Here is a 15,065-nt window from a genome sequence, read left to right on the forward strand (position 1 = left end):
GCAGTACGGACATTTCCCCCAAAACACATTTAGACGCGATCGCAACACATTTTTAAGAACTTCTAAATCATATATAAGACCTGTCTTATTTTTTTGATCATATTTAAGACCTTTTTAAGGCCTTAAATACAGATGATCAAATGTAAGACTTTTTAAGACCCCGCGGGAACTCTGTTAGAAGGTTTTAATTTGAGAAACAGTTGTTTCCACTTTGCTTTGTTTATATAAACAGGGTCAGAGCGGGTGACATCAGCAGAATTAATTAACTGATCAAGAATGTCACAAGGACAGATACAGGAAAACATTCCTGCCATAACCAGCTCCCCCCTGGCTGCAGAGAGCTCACAGCTCCATAGTTTGTTCAGTTTCTCCCTCCTCACAACCATGAACAATTTGCACATACTGTACATTTTGTACTTATACCACCTCATTATATAAAAAACTACTCTGCACAATTGTTTTTATGTATACAGTAAACTGTGCTTATATGTTTCTGTCCTTGTAGTAGATTAGTCTATGAAAGAGTATTATAATATATTCTGTAAATGTTTATATTGTGTATTGTTAGATACTCTACTGAATATATAACTTTCCTACTGTGAATATGTATAAGATTGAAAGATACTTGCAGGTATTCAATTATTCAAATATATTTAAATTAGCTTTTAATGTTTATTTTATTATATTTGTCTATCGGTCTATCCTTCTATCCCTCTATTTATCTATCAATGAATCTTGCTACATCGTTAACATCTTGTCTGCCTGATGTTACCTTTTGTAAATAAACTTTAACTTGGTTTGCACTCTATCATCGCCTCGTCATTGATTTTTACACTGAACAATCCAGCCGGTGAACCTCACAGGTCCCTAAGATATATTTCAGAATACATTCCATAAAAATCTTTAGCATATGTGTTGTATTTAGCATATTGTTGTTTCTTGTTCAGAAACAAAACTTGACTCTATCACCTTCTCTTGGCTGTGTTCAGTCTAGCCTGTGACATGACACTTTGGCCAATAATACGTAGGTACTTCCAAAAGAGTGAGAGGAAGCCTTGGCCACCACAGGTCGTTTCAGAAAGAGGGAGTCCTACCGGCTGTTCTACAAATGCAGAAGCATTTCTGAGATGCATGGGAAGTTGTTATACCAGTTTAGGCAAACATTTACTTAAATTACAATATTTCTAAATTATTATGACCAACGCTGCCAAAAAGGTTTGTTGTAAAATCTTTATAGATTATCAAAATAAACAAAAATGCTTGTATGTGCCAGATCATACAGGACATGTGATCACAGGCACACAGGACTTATTCTGCCTAAAAGTTAAACCGTGAAAAGAGCTTCTCCCCCTGACAGCATCACACTTATTGAACTACACAGAATTCACAGAAATAAAAAAAGAAAAGCTCATAAATTGGGTTGGGGGGGGGAAATCCTCTAAAGCTTTAACAGATTCCTCATGATTGGGTATTTATCACAGTTTGTAATTAGTAGTGAAATATTACAAGATAAAGAGATAATCTAAGTAAAACAGACCACTATGCACCCATGAAAATGAAGATATGAAAGGATAAGGAAGGCATCAAGACAAATCTAGTAATTCAAACCAACAAATGACTACCGAGAGTGGGGGACACCCACACCAGTTCAGCAATGTTATGTAATGCTATTATCATATCACACAGCATAATAAGTCAAGGTAGACAGAATGTGCTTATCAAGAAGTGAAGATTTTAACAAACATTTTGTAAATACTGATGATCAAAAAATGTGTGTAAGACATGCACAAACACGAATTTAGATTTAGTTTTTTTGGTAGATTTTTTTGCATCATTAATTTGAAAATAATGTTTTGAAGCCATTTAATTCTATTTAGCTTTTGCTTTTAACCAAAGCCACTTAAAAATACCTCTACACTGTTGGCCATGGCTACGGGGAAATTGTGGGTTCAGTGTCTTGCCTAAGGACACTTGTTACGGGGGTTAGGCAAGGGTTAGGGACTGGGATCTACTGACTCTGATGGTTGACAATCATTTCTCCCCAGGGCCACGGTTCGCCACACAGCAGCATACAAATAATGAAGGTTAAGAATAGGACAACTGACAATACACGCTGCAACTTAATTCACTTTCAAATTGCAGTTAAAAATGAAACAGTGATGAGTGTGCAAATAGGAAGTTGTGCATTTTCTTAAGTTCTTATTCACACCTGTGACTGAGAATAAAACCCTTGAACATGCAGTAGTTATCATTAAATGATATATGTGTCTGTTAAGCAGTCAATATGTTTACTCTATGGATTTGTATGATTGTCCTCTTGCCTATAAAAAAAGTTGTAACCAATGCTTATTAAATAGAATTTATTTTTACAAACAGTGTGTGTGCCAGGTTACTGACTGTTCATTAAAGCATTTTTTTAACCTGTTAAGCCCATAGCCTGTTTTTCAGGTCTCAAAGTAATGATAAACCTGTGAGTTGGATGCCAGAATCAATATTGATGTGTTTTTTATTTTAAAGAAAATTCAGATTGAACATAGTAAAAAACTGTAAATTATAGTGTCCGTCCAAACATTATTTTGTACTTATAGTGAAAACTACCTTTGGATGATGGGTTAGTAGACTAAAAGCTTTAGGAATCCAAAGTACAACATATAATAAGCACCCTGTATCAAGATTGATGCAAAACAAGTTACATTTGACCTTTTTAAAGAGATTTAGCAAAATAAAACCACTTCTTGGGCCATTTGGGTGGATTTTCCATATCTCTGGCCCCCCTTGGTCGATTTTGACGAATGAAATATCTTTATAACCGCTAGAGCCAATGGAATCTAAGGGGAATTTTCCCACACACGGTAAAAAAAAAGGTGGGGGCTTTGAGCATGCAGGTTTGCATCAGAGTGAACCTATCTCTCGCTCTGACATCTGCAAACGGAAAAGCAGGTTTATTGCTTATGGATTATCAGAGATCATTTCAAAGGGACACAGACACATTGGATTAACCTATGGATTAACTTCAGCAGCGTTTTTATCGTTTTAATGCTATTGAAGACCACTTTTGACCAGACTACGACACAGGTAAGCCATATTAGTGTTTTTAGCTATCTAGTGCCACATGTTTTGATGTCTGTTTCTGTTGATAAAGTCGCGAGTTCCAATCATGGAGTGATAATGTATGTAGGCTACCCATCGATTCTGTGTCATCTCACGATGCGAATCGATGGTTTGGATGTGCAGAAAGGATAAATAATAAGGTTTTATGAGTGAGTTTCGGTGCAGTAATCTGTTAGCATTTTTCGTTCGTTGCTAATTCCGAGGCTCAGCGTTAGCTTTGTGGGTTTTTTTTTTTTTTAAATGATCAGTTAGATGAGTTCCTTCCCGTTACATGAATATAAAACATTCATAGTTTATTAAATGTTAAGATGCCCTCAGACACTGTTTCCTGCAAGATGTTGCGGGAGGGCCCCGGTACCGGGGTCTCTCGGGCAGGTTAAGGTCAGCATCTAAATAATTTAGAGCTAAGATAAATGAAGATTGTGTTGTTTTGGATTTAAGTTAGTTTTTCAAGCAGTGTGGTTTTTATCTGCACATGTTTGTGTGTTCCCATTGTTCCCCTCCCCTTCCCCCAGTCACCTGAGGTTAATGCTATACTGCTAAGCTAGTTAGCTAGCCAGTTAGCATTACTAGGTGGTGAAATAGTTTGAGAAAAGACACAACCGGTCGACCGCGGGGGCAATGCTGGTAGATCGCGAGTCATTCATAAAAAAAAAAATCCAGCCCCGTTAAAATAGACAAAGCATGTTTTAATCCCTCCTCCCTTGGCCTCCCTGTCACTTAATTCAGGAGTTTACTTGATTGACAGAAAAAGCGACCTATCGCTTTCCAATCTGTTAACCCAGAATGCAAAGCGATACAAAATCAATCAAGTGCCGGGAAAACTCAAATTAAGTTAAAGAGACAAACAAGAGACAGACAACAAAATGAGTGCGGGACCGAGCAAGAAGCTAAAGACATACCACTTCCACCCAGAATGGGAGGAAGAATATTTTGTTGTGATGTCACATTCAAAGGTTATTTGCCTTATTTGTAAAGCAAGCGTCGCTCTGCCAAAGAAAGGTAACGTGGAGAGGCATTATCGGAGTGTTCACAAGGCATATGACAGTGACTTCCCTCCGAGTAGCGAGTTGAGAAAGAGAAAGGTCATGTATTATTGCTACACAAACATTATCTCGCAGTCTTAGTGTCGCCAACTCGTTTCTAACATGCAAAAAGACAAACAAATGCGTCTATGGTCGGTGTATTTTTTATCTTTCCAATCCAGACGAGATCTCTCTCTCCCCCGTCTGTGTGCGAGGAGGCGGGGCAGTTTACACACACGCGGCTGCTACATGCAGCAACACACGGCGGGGATGGCGGAGAGAAGCGCTCCAAGCTGTGGTTAAATGTTACCCGTCTTGAGGTGGACAATGCTCGTTGCAAAGAGTGTTTAGCATGTCAGGGCGGTAACACGAGCAGTTTGTCTAAACATTTAGCAAAAATGCTCCACATTCAGACGGAGGGATGCACCGGGTTCAACTGTCTTTCTAGCAGCTCTGTAGCCCCATCCACGAGTACCGTTTCCACGTCAGGTGTTGTGTATGCTAGCAGCAACACAGAGTTAACTCAATTATACAAACATGGGTTAATGATTAGAGGTAACCGAGTTATTTATTTTGTTAAAGTTTCAGCTATTCTGTTTACAGTTCTGTCATCAGATTATTTAATACGATTTGTTAAAACACTGTTGTTTCTTTTGATGTGAAATATTATTTATTTTATTTAAATAAAAAGCAATGTTAGTTTTGTAAACAATTTGTTTAGTTAATTTAATAATATATGTATTTTTGAATCAAGTATTCATCTTTATTGTCTTCATTGTTAGTTTCCACATGCCTAAAACAACCTCAAGCTAAATCTAAATAAGAGCGTTTGAGAAATTGTGCAAGGCATACAGTAATAGTCCGAATAGTCGATTAATCGTTTCATTAATCAATTATCAAATGAGTCGTTTGTTGCAGCCTAGTTGTCCCATGTATAAATAAAACGTGTTATTCAGCAACCCTTGCAATTTGGGATTTTATTTTTGGTTGGTAGACCTCGGTGAGCTGGTCATTTCAAAAGTAGCTCACCAGCCAAAAAAGTGTGGGCACCCCTGGTGTAGATGAACATTGAGAGTAGATTAATTGTTTTGTTGTTCATGCTTTTCAAAGAAAGTCATTTGAACTTCAATATTTGGGAAGATAAACCGGAAGTAGGTTTATGACACCAAGTTAAGAGCAACTGCTCAACTGCAGATATCAAGGAAAGGGTAAAAATCAGATCAGATCAGATGCTACAAATCCAAGTGATAGACAGAAGACATGGATCCGATTAGAGAAACTGTTGAAGCAGTGGCAAACGAGAGGATTGATTCCAGCAGATGATCAACCTGGACCAACGAAAGCCCATAGAAAAGCTGTAAGTGAATATGAGAATGGAGAATACCTACAACAGCAAGAAGCATGGATCAACACCAGACGACCCTCTTGGTATGGACCTGAAAAAAATCGCTATGGACAAAGCTGAAAAAATAAAAATAACAGTTCTAAATCTGATACTCCATCTAAAATATGCCAGCCAAAACAAACAGCTTACATGTGGTAGCAGCAGATGATCAGAGATCTGCCAGTAAAGGAAGACACAGCAGGAATAACAGAAGAGACTCCAGTTATCCAAACTCCAAAGCAGTATCCAAGCCTGACCGAAGTGTCTCCTCCCGACATATCAGAGAACAACCGATTTCACCAAGATTCAATTCAAGCCCCAAATGTGAAAGTATTGGAGTATGAATGCTAACCAGTACATCTAACCAGCTGAAGGAGGAACTCAACACAATAATGGAAGAACTCAGCAGAAGAATGGAAGCAGAACTCATCAGAGGAATGGAAGAACTCAAAAGAAGAGAGGAAGAACTCATCAGAAGAATGGAAGAAAGACAAAGACAAGAACATGAAGAAAGAAAAAGATGGGAACAAGAAGAGAAAATTACCAAACTAGTTACTCTCCTGAAACAACACATTCTGCAGAAGAAAGATCTCAAGAAACTGGCACAGGGCCCATAGCTGTAAGACTCAGGGGAACCGTACATAGCGCCATGCCATTGATAGCGGCTGGAAAAGGAGGATTTCAATACCAATCATGGACTCACAGGGACATGGAAGCATTCGTGTCAAAGCTACCTCCACTCACCAAAGGAGGTCAGAAGTGGGTGACTGATCTGGAGAAATACACTGTCCAAGACCACCTGTGCTTGGGAGACATGAGGGCACTGCTTGGACGGATAGAAGGACGACTAGAGGCAAGACACATAGATTCCCAGGCCCTATGTACGAACGATCCAGATGACACTTCATTCAACTACATCAGGTCGAGTTATTGGGCTGCTATTTGTCACATTTACCCAACAACACACAGTTTACATGCCCTCACCAGCCTGAGGAAAGGCACAGAGGAAGACATGCATGCCTTCTTGAAGAGATGTGAAGGAGTGTGGGAGGACAGCACGGGAGAATGACATGATCTTTCTCCATCTGTTGAAATGTTGTGAAAGAACGCTGTCATTAAAGCCCTTCCCCCATCAGTGCAGGCAGGCCTGGAAGACGTGGTGGGATTAGACACTAAACCCATTGAAGAATGGAGACAACATCTCATTCACCATGATATGAAATACCAGGGAACAAAGATGGAAAATTATGAAGAAATGACAACACTAAAACTAAGACTTTTGAAGATACAAGTAGCTGAGAAAGACAATGAAGCTACCGAAAACAAGACACCAACTCAACAGATGGGACAAATGTCAGCAGATCAAGTCAGATGGACACCTCCAACAGTTCAAACTCCGGAAGAACCAGAGAATCAAATGCAGACCCAACAAAGCCGAAGCCATTATAGTTGGCACCCCACACCAGGGTTCAGACATCCACCATCACCTTCTCCGGCCAGGACATTACCCTCTCCTCAATAGTCACCAACCTGGGTGTAAAAATGGACGCGCATCTGACTTTTGAGGCTCACATTAAAACAGCTGTGCAAGAACTCCTTTATCACCTCAGGAACATCGCCAAACTCCACCCCACACTCACTCTGTCTAACGCCGAAAAGCTAGTCCAGACCTTTGTCTCCTCCAGGCTGGACTACTGCAATGCACTCCTCATCGGATCCCTAAGAAAAGCATCCAGAAGCTTCAATACATCAGAACAGCGCTGCAAATATGATCACATCACCCCCATCCTTAAAACACTACACTGGCTCCCTGTGGAGCTGAGGATCGAATTCAAGGTCTCCGTCCTCACCCACCAGTGTGTCCATGGAACTGCCCCCCCCCCTACCTCAAGGAACTCCTTACCCCCCTTACCTCCATGCGGACCACCCACTCCAGCAACTCCAACTTCCTCAAACCCCCCAGGACTAAGCTCCATACTATGGGAGACCGGGCCTTCTGCTCGGCTGCCCCCAGTCTGTGGAACGCTCTCCCCGACCACATGAGAGCACCACAGACCGTGGGAGGCTTTTAAAAAAAGGCCTCAAAACCCATCTATTCAATAGAGCCTTTCCCTAGACCTTTTATTTTATTTGTATTGTTTGTTTTATTGCTTTTTATAATTCTACCGTATTGTGTAATGTTCATGCTCACTGCTTGTAGCACTTCACAATATGATCAGTCCACCAGGATCAACATTAAAACTAAATATCGTTCCAGGGCAGGCTAACCGAGGCTAACCAATGAGCACCTGCACATGTGTATGAGAATGGCCCTGACACCATTTCAGCCAGATTTTACAAACTCCTGGCAGGACAAGCTCGAGCTCAATTCTCGCACTGAACAGAACAAAGTGAGTGAGGGACTGCAATATAAGAGGGAAAGAAAGATAAACTTTAAAACTGTTCAATTGTTATGATGTGTAAGACTGATATTGTTCTATAATCGGCTGAAACTGTTAAGTCATGATGTGAAACGGTTAATAAAGAAAAAGAGAAACTCAAGCTGCTGCTACACTTTATTTTATTAATCTAAAATTAAGCACTTTTAAGATGCACATATTTTCTCTATTTTATTTGTAAATGCAGCCCGAGAGGAACATTACACATATCCACAGTATTTAAGTAATGTTAATTGACAATAAATATTGTTGTTTTTGAATTGTACTTTCTTTATTTGATTGGCAGTCAGTTGTTGATTACATGCAGACGTTTATAAAGCTACAGGTCACTTCAATATATATATCACACTAATTCATGAAGCAAGTTAGACATTTTGATGTTCCGGACCTTTGCATGGGGAGATTTTCTCGAACTGGACCTCGTTGAATTTTAGTTGAATACCCCTGATCTAGATCCTCTGTCTCGAGCCAGTTAACTAGCGGGCCTTCTAGAGCAGAGGTTCTCAATTGTTTTTCAGCCAAGGACCCCTTACAAGATAGAGAATACACCAAGGACCCCTCATTCTGATTTGTGATTTTGGGCTATATAAATAAAAGTGTACTTGATTTGACTTGTATGTCCCTTGGAATAATCTGACGTAGCCTATTTTTTACACTTCTATAGTCTTAGTTATGTGAAAGAACAACACAAGAGAAATGTATTAGAAAGATATTGGATATGTATTAAAAATATTTGCACCCATCTCAACACAGAATACCCATATAAAACAATCAATCAATTAGCTGCAAGTAACACTGTACCTAAAGAAATATCAAAGGGAAATCAAGAGAAAAGTAATCATTTGAAGTGCATTTCAGAACATACACCACACACACACCACACACACACACACACACACACACACACACACACACACACACACACACACACACACACACACACACACACACACACACACACACACACACAGGGGTTAAAGTGGGCCGGAACGATCCAGAACAGCGTTCCGGCACCTTCGATTAATAAGTAAATAAATCTGATTGGCAGTTTCATACATAATAATGTCAAGCGAGTTCACAGGGCTGCCAACTCTCACACAATTGACATTTTTCACACGCTCTCAGCCACAAGTCCGTTTTCTCAAGCAGTGAAAAACAAATTCATAACTGATAATGTCATGGTGCGAAAAGAAGACACTTCTGCACATTGCGCAACAGCAGCACCATGACCATCTGAATAGCGAGAAATATACACAAATGTATTATATTGTAACTTATTCCCATGCATGTTGCTCAAAGTAATCAGTCTCACTTCTGCGTCTCTCCCTCTCCTCTCGCGCCATGCGCACCAGGCAGGAGTGAGAGTGAGTTACCATGGTTACGGGGACGTGCAACTTCTCGCATTCCAATAATACGTTTTTTTAAGTAATATAACATCATTTACGTTGGTTACATTATACCGGGTTAATGTTTCTTGATTAAAATCCAAAGAGGGCAACCGGTGGTGTAGGATTGACATGTAGGAAATGTGTTTTAAATTACAATTTGTTCACACACACACACATGAGGAGAGAGAGATGGACGCCCCCCATGAGAGAGAGACAGGATGGATTGAGAGGAGCGAGGACCAGAGAGAGCTGAGAGTGAGGAGAGAGACCTGAGCGAGAGAGAGGAGAGAGAGAGAGAGGAGAGAAAGACGAGAGTCCCCCTCCCCCCCCCCTGGTGATTGAGAGACCGGGAGAGAGAGAGAGAGGGGAGAGATGAAGGAGCGTGGAGAGAGTAGAGAGAGAGGAGAGAGCGAGTCAGGCGAGAGATGAGAGAGAGGAGTGATGAGAGAGAGAGGAGAGAGATGAGAGAGAAACTGTTTCTGCTTAGTTGCAATACTTATGCAATTTAGGCCTAGAAATTGGTTTATGTAAACTTATGTGCCAGTGTGTTGTCCATGGTTTTGAGTCTGTCTGTGTGTTGAGCGCAGCGCCGTCTGCTTTTTGCAGTACAGTAACTAAAGTAAGTTAGGACTAAGCATACCGGTAGTTTTCTGTGGACCTGTCTGTTTTTCATTTACTTCATTTGTAGCCGTAACCGGTCGTTTTAAAAATCTGTCCATCTTCGTAGTATGCTAGCCGTGTTATATATCTATGATGCTTGCAGCGGCGCTCTTTGACTGACGTAACAGTTATTGTTGTTTCCACGGTAACGCGCTTGATTTTTAAATGTATCTATATGTTAGATTTGAACGTAATCTATGAAATATTTTAGATTAAAAAAAATATATATTATTTGTTGAAAAATGAAAAAAAAATGATATCATGATAATTTAAATGAATGAATCTGAAAACTTTTCACGGACCCCCTGGCAGAGTGCCACGGACCCCCGGGGGGTCGCGGACCCCACTTTGAGAACCACTGTTCTAGAGCACCCTGGAACCGAGGGAAGCTCTGAAAGAATACGCCCATTGGCTACAAATCAATATATGATTGGTTGATCAAACTGTCAGTCCAAACGTACGCTCTCATTCAGTGCAACGGCCAGGGCATTCTATCAAGGATGTAGAATACCTTGGTTGAAGGATATTCTACCCAGAGACCCAGAACAAGATCTGATTGGTTGCTTTCTTTTCTAACACAAAACCACTGAAATGCGTAGTGCATGGTCCGAGAAGGACAAACAAATCAACGTAACACTGTAATATTACAGATCAACAACACGGATACGATTCTCATTTATTCATTTTATTACATTTTATTTATACAATTAAATCGATTTTTTCTTTGTTTTATCTGAGTGTTCCAGGGTATTCTCTGAATACCTTGAAGGCCCTGACGGTTCGCCACTGGCGTTTAGTGAGTAAACAAACGGTAACGGGCAGAAATTCTGATGCGCATTTGATCATCTTAAATGACTTATAATCACAACGAGAACAGTTTGCAGAGCTGTGCTTCCTTGACATTAGCTGCGTGCGGATAAGTCCAGCTTTGTTTGACAATGTTGCCAATCTAATGTTTAGATGACATATTAACCTGTTATATTGTGCATTAAAGGAGCTATCTGTATATTACATGTATATATTTGTAATGGTTTTATTGCAACCTGCCTGTTGAACAGCCTTGGAGAATATGTTCCATTGAAGAGAAAGTTATGCTTATTGTTTGCTGTATATATATGTAAGTAACTGATTCTCATTGTACTTGTAATGTTGTATTTCTCTGTTATAGACCACACATACATATAGTCCAGGGCTGGCCACTTTGGAGTTCAGCTTGGAGTGAGATGACAATATTAGTTTTTGGTACAATGATTAATTTTCATGCTATTAATTGTGTACTGCACCTCTTTCCATTAGTCTTGACACACACATTTACGTAACAATTTCACCAGGAGACTATGCTCCAATTCAAACACTGAGTAAGTGCATTGAACAAATCAATGACTGGATGTGTCAGAACTTTCTCCAATTAAACAAAGATAAAACTGAGGTAATGGTTTTTGGAGCCAAGTCAGAACGTATACAAGTTAGCACTGAGCTTCAGTCTGCAATGTTCAAAACAACAGATAAAGCCAGAAATCTAGGCGTAGTCATGGACTCTGACCTGAGTTTCAACAGTCACATTAAAACTGTTACTAAATCAGCCTACTATCACCTAAAGAATATATCTAGGATTAAAAGACTAATGTCACAGCAGGATTTGGAAAAACTTGTCCATGCTTTTATCTTCAGTAGACTCGACTACTGCAATGGTGTTTTCACAGGTCTCACTAAAACATCTATTAGGAAGCTGCAGCTGATTCAGAACGCCGCTGCTCGAGTCCTCACTAACACTAAGAAAGTGGATCACATCACTCCTGTTCTGAAGTCTTTACACTGGCTTCCTGTGTGTCAAAGAATAGATTTCAAAATACTGCTGCTGGTTTATAAAGCACTGAATGGTTTAGGCCCAAAATACATTTCTGACCTCCTGCTAAATTATGAACCATCCAGATCTCTCAGGTCTTCAGGGACTGGTCAGCTTTCTGTCCCCAGAGTCAGAACTAAACATGGAGAAGCAGCGTTTAGTTATTATGCTCCAAATATCTGGAACAAACTCCCAGAAACCTGCAGGTCCGCTGCAACTCTGACTACTTTTAAATCCAGGCTGAAGACTTTTCTTTTTGTCGCTGCTTTTAATTGAACTATTCATATCTTAGACTGCACTGTAACTTTTATCCATGTACTTTTTTTCTTTTAATGTTTAATTGACTGCACTGTAACTTTTATCCATGTATTTTTTCTTTTAATGTTTATTTTATTAGCTTTTCTTTTTAATGACTGATTTTAAATGCCATTTTCTTAATCTCTTTCATTTTTTGTAAAGCACTTTGAATTGCCTTGTGTTGAAAAGTGCTATATAAATAAACTTGCCTTGCCTTGCCTTGCCTTTACACTTTTCAGTGAAAATATTATATTTTCTACTGTTGATATGTGTCTATTAACTGTTAATGCTTGTCTTTACAGTTTAATGTATTTTAATTACACTTATACCTGTTTACATCCTACAATCTCGCAACTATAGCCTGTTGTGAATAAAGTTTAATTTAATTTACACCCGGTCTCTGTGGCCTAAAATCGACTCCGGAGAATACATTAGTGTGCCCTCGGTTAAAGCTCCTCCAGAGAGCCTCCTCCCTCCTCTTTCTTCCCTCTCTCTCCTCTCTCCCCTATGTCCTCTACATCAGTGCAGAGTCCTGCACGGGTCTGATTTTCAAGACCCGCTCCCGCCCGCATCCGCAACGTGCAATACCGAACCCGCCCCGCTACCCGCACACATTGCCAATTAGTTCCGCAACCCGACACGACCCGTCGGCACAATATTCGCAACCCGACCCGAACCCGCATATATATGAGCAGTGAGAACGTGCAATTATTAACACACGCAGTTGCATTTGTCTCAAAAAGCGTGGGATGTTGGTTATTTTCTCATCTGGAACCAAAAGCCTCCCAGACGTTGGATTTCGCTCTTGAGGAAGTGTTATTGAAAATGCTGTATTCTCCGCTAGAGAGCTTCACCTCAACCATTTTGAATGTGGCGAGCTCAGCAGCAGATTGATGCGCTGCAGAGGTTATGATTATGTGTGGTTCCGCGGGGGAGAGGTCTGAGGATTTAATCATTAAACTAAATTATTATAATTTTAATATATTTATTATGTAACACCCGCGACCCGACCCGCATCATCTTTGTTTTACCCAGAACCGAACCCGGAAAAAAGCGTTTGAAATAATACCACCCGCAAATCACTTTTTTTGCGGTTTGTGGGTACCCGACCCGATGCAGGACTCTGTATCAGTGTACCCTCGGTTGTAGCTCCTCCAGAGAGATTCCTCTCTCCTCTAAATCAGTGTATCCTTGGTTACATTACATTACATGTCAAAAAGCGACTTATACACTCAATACTGTGGGCAATCCCCACAGGAGCCATTTGGGTTGAAGTGTCTTGTCCAGGGACACAACGACATACTGACTGCAGTGGGGTTTGAACCTGTGACCCCCTGATCCGAACACCAACGCACAACCCACTGCACCACACGCCACGGTTACTGCTCCTCCAGACAGCCTCCGCGATAATCGATCCTCGACCAGCCTTTAGAGACATTTGTTGTCCGTCGAGGCGGCGCGCCCACATCCGTTTCCGGCTCGCTGCCAGAGGACCGGGGAGTCCAGGACGTGAACATTTGAGAAATGACAAACGGCTCATTTCCGAGGACTCGCACGCGTCTTCTTGACGCCGGGACAACCGGCGACCCTCCCCGACAGGTGCACGGATGCGAAGTCCCGCCCACAACTGCATGCACGTCTGTGACCGCAGTTTTAATTATTATTATTTTTTATTATTTCTTTGGTACCGTTTTGTTTTTCTCTGAGTCTGTATATGATGTTGGATGTTTGTGCTTAAAATCCAATACAAAAAATAAAGATTGACAAGATGCACTGGGCTCTGGACCGCCGAAGGAAAATTCCCAAAGACCCGTTATCATTAAACTGCACAACTTCGGTGACATACAACGGATCCTTGCAGCGGCTAAGGAGACCTCCACTACCAAGGAAACAAGGTCTACATTCGCCAGGATCTATCGGCACATGTGAGGGAGGCCAGACGGCAGTTTAACGGGGCGTTTGGGGATGGACCTTCACTGACAGCTGCACTTGCCGTGTTATTTCTCGTTTCGACATGTTTACATTATGCTTTGGTCCTTAAGTATTTGATTACTAAATGTTTAGCTATCCTTTCATTTTTCTGTGTTAAGCCAAAAACCACCTGTCATTTATATATTACTGATAATCCATCATAACATTTATGTTAATTACATTACATTACATTGCATTTAGCTGACGCTTTTATCCAAAGATAAAAGTAGTTTTCATATAGAGTGTAACCCAGCTTCCGGTTTTGGGCATGCTGGCTGCGCATCACTCTCATTCACCAATGGTAATGTTTAGATGGATTTAGGAACCCCCCCTCGATTATATTGGCTCTAACGGTTCAAAAGAGTTGTCAATCACCAAAATCGACCAATGGGTTCCAGAGATATGGCAAATACACCCAAATGACCCCAGAGGTGGGTTTTTTTTCTCTAAATCTCTCTAAAAAAGGTCGAATGTCACTTGTTTTGCATCAATCTTGATACAGGGTACTTATTATATGTTATAGTTTGGATTCCTAAAGCTTTTTGTCTACTATCCTATCATTCAAGGGTGGTTTTCACTATAAAGTAATGGGTTTTATTTTGGAAGGAAACTATATATATTTTTTTTTTACTATGTTCAATCTGAATTTACTTTAAAATAAAACATCTATATTGATTCTGACTTTTCTACATCCAACTCACAGGTGTATCACTGCTTCGAGAAAAAATATTATTAATTTTCCCCTTTTAGCAGTGAAGAAATAGTAATTTGTTCTGGGCATGTCATTTTCGAGCCTGAGATCTGAAAAACAGGCTTGGGGTTTAACAGGTTAACCTCCCTTGCAATGACGCAGAGAAGTTCATCTTGGAGCGCCAAAATTCTAAGCATTTTATCTCTTCATTTTATTCACTCCTTGGTTCTACTGGCACATACGAACTGCTGAAT

General features: G+C 40.4%; 1 protein-coding gene across 1 annotated transcript in view; it reads right to left on the reverse strand.

Moving 5' to 3' along the window:
- si:cabz01090165.1 (uncharacterized protein LOC100333421 homolog) overlaps positions 1-15,065 on the reverse strand; it is a 493,854-nt gene that overhangs the window by 10,294 nt on the left and 468,495 nt on the right. The gene's annotated exons all lie outside the window — the stretch shown is intronic.

Source organism: Gymnodraco acuticeps, unplaced genomic scaffold, assembly GCF_902827175.1.
Source record: "Gymnodraco acuticeps unplaced genomic scaffold, fGymAcu1.1, whole genome shotgun sequence".
Classification (NCBI taxonomy): domain Eukaryota; kingdom Metazoa; phylum Chordata; class Actinopteri; order Perciformes; family Bathydraconidae; genus Gymnodraco; species Gymnodraco acuticeps.